The sequence below is a fragment of the Austrofundulus limnaeus genome, unplaced genomic scaffold, assembly GCF_001266775.1.
Source record: "Austrofundulus limnaeus strain Quisiro unplaced genomic scaffold, Austrofundulus_limnaeus-1.0 Scaffold3, whole genome shotgun sequence".
Classification (NCBI taxonomy): domain Eukaryota; kingdom Metazoa; phylum Chordata; class Actinopteri; order Cyprinodontiformes; family Rivulidae; genus Austrofundulus; species Austrofundulus limnaeus.
The window spans coordinates 7,188,633-7,191,562 of record NW_013952405.1 but is presented as its reverse complement, the minus strand read 5'-3'; positions in this window follow the sequence as shown (position 1 = coordinate 7,191,562).

Genomic DNA, 2,930 nt, shown 5'->3' with positions numbered 1-2,930 from the left:
AAAAAAAATACACTTCACTTTGCCGTGGTTCTGCTTCACATAGGATGATGTACTGTCAATATATCATGTTTTATTCACAAAACAAAGATCATTTAGAAAAACTGCATTGTGGGTTCAGGWTGTGACAAATATGTTCATGTTTTTTTTAGTTTCCAGTAAAAATATTGTTTTTATTGAGATAAATGTTCTGTTTAATTTTAATTAGTAATAATTTGTTAAGTTTCTGAGGTTTCTGAAGCTCGTAACAGARTTAAAGAACTTAAAGGCCTAGCATTCCTTGAGGGCGTCGCCCGCCACCTTTAATGCCAGATTTAAACCAAATCATCAAATGTAAAACGACAGAGTTGTAGCCRTTTTAACCAAACTTTCAAAATAACTTTATGCACAATTTATTGTGACGAYGTGAGATGTCACGCTCAGAGGAATGGTTCTGAAATTTGATCACAGTGGCCCTACTTCAAGCCCCCCCTCCTCTTATCTCTAACGCTGATTTTTTTAAAAAAATTATTTAAGTTATTATTTATTTATTTTAAACATGTACAACAGGTTGCCTCCAGGCTCGGCCTCCCTTGTAAAAGAGATCTGCGATCTCAGTTGGATTTTTCTGGATAAATAACGGTAAATAAAAAAAAGTACAAGTATCTTGGTAAAAGTTACTCTCCTCTAAGAATATTACTTGAGTAAAAGCCTTAAAATTTCTGACAATTACTGTACTTAAGCATCAAAAGTAGATTTCTGATATAAAATGTATTTAAGTATTAAAAGTAAAAATGCTGAATAAAAGTGAGTGGTTAGATGTTTTGGTAGTTGATCCCCCAAACGTTTTTCTAAAGACCACAATGTTATATTGAAATATTAATGTGAAAAATGCTGGGATGCACGATGACAAGCTGAAATGAAATAACAACTTTCTACTTCTTACATTTTAAAAATGTAAAAAGTAGAAGTGAAAAGTCAGCTGAAAAAGAGTTACTCCAGTGAAGAGCATATAACCAAAATTTTTCTTTGTAAAGTAACAAAGTATTTGTACTTTATTACTTTACACTTGTGGCTGAAGGCCATGGCTCGACAACAGATCCACATCCATATAAAGCAGAGACGAGACCTCCAAGGTTCCTGAACCAGACCACCTCCCCTCCACGACTGCACCTTGAACATCTGAAGATCAATCTTCAAAATAAACTTCACCTCTCCACAACTCACAGAACAGCCTTCATACAAACACCTGCATAAAGAATCAAGGCCTAATAGATTCATGCAGCAGACTCACTGGGACTGCAGGAAGTTGTTTGCAAACCCTCAACTAAAACAAATCTGGTTTGGACTTGGACCGGGTTCTGAAAGCCACACCACTGCACAGTAAAGGGCTTCACCACCTGGCAGCTTGCAGAGCCCCTCTGCCCGTTCAGGAGAGGAGAAGTAAATCAGATCCCAGCCTGAAGTCTGAAAAATTCATGACAGAGAGCGCTGCCAAACGAGGCCCTTTTTCCTCCACCGTCCCAGAATATTCAGACGACAGCAGAGGAAGTTTTCTTCCTTTTCTTTCTTTTTTTTAAAGACCTTTATTTCTCCAGGTTTTCAGCTGAGTTGTGAAATGAAAGGGTGTGCGGTCGGGTCTACAGTAAGACACAATGAAGAGGGCAACACCCGGGCCTGACTGAGCCGCAGCACTGAGTCTCTGCCAGCTGCTTGCTTTATGACAACACATTAAAGAGGAGCCTGGAAGTCTGGTGACTGAGCTTTGCATTGTCTCTCCTCTGCCAACAAAGAGCTGAACCTGACACGCTTTATTAAACAAAGAGTTCCTCTGATTTCAGCCCGCTTCCCTGGAATTAAACTCCCAACAATGGAGGCAGAATGGAGCAGGAGGAAGGCAGGGTGTGAGAGGTTTGTGGTGAGCGACAGCAGAGGCCTCCTGAGGACAGATTTGTGTGAGCGTGCGCGTGTGTGTGTGTGTACATGTTTTTGTTACCTGTTAGGGACAATTTTTGACTGTATTCTTGGTACACACAGCCAGGTGAGGACCCACTGYTCCCACGAAGCCCAGTCCCCATCGGGAGAAGTATCATTGATTGGTCAGGGGTTAGGTTTAGGGTCAGTACCTGTGAGGTTAAGTTTAATGTAAGGGATCAGGGTTAGGCTCTAGAAATGACTGAAAATGAAAAAAAAGTCAATGCAAAGTTCCCATGAGGCAGGGGTGGTTCTAGGGGCGGGGCCACAGGGGCACTGGCCCCAGCTGACATCTGATTGGCCCCCTGAAGTGCCACTGTCCTGTCACTCATTTGTCCTTTGCCTGAGAACGGCTGGGTGCAGTTCCATGTCCAAACACTAGTGGCGCCAATGAGTCAAATAGGAAAGTCCAGAATGAATCAATCTTATAGAATTCTTCTCTTTTTAAGAAAATCTAAAATATTTTACAGAAAAAGTTTTTCAGCTGACAAACGATGGCTGGACTTTCTCATATGCTGTGCGTTTGAAAGTATTTTATTTATGTACAGTAAAAATACATGTAAAATTGCTAAGGATAATTTACTGTTCAAGCTTTTTAAAATTACTTTACATTACAAGTGTTTGAACATGTGACTGGTAAAATGTATACACCTTACCAAAACCAGTGATTTGAGTGCTAGGATGCTGAACAAATACTTGGCCCCTCTATGAATGTTGTGGCCCCTTTGGCCCCTTACTCAGAAAAAACCTGGATCCGCCCCTGCCATGAGGATAGAAGAACATACATGTGTTGGTGTGTGGGTGTTGGGAGTGCCTGTGGTCGTTGATCTGTTGGTGCGGACAAGAGGGAATCAGGACTGGCTATGACAGGAATGTGAGAGCAGGATATCATTAGAAGCACAGGAGCCTCAAACACACAGCAGGCCACAACTCAAACACACACACACACACACACACACACACACACACACACACACACA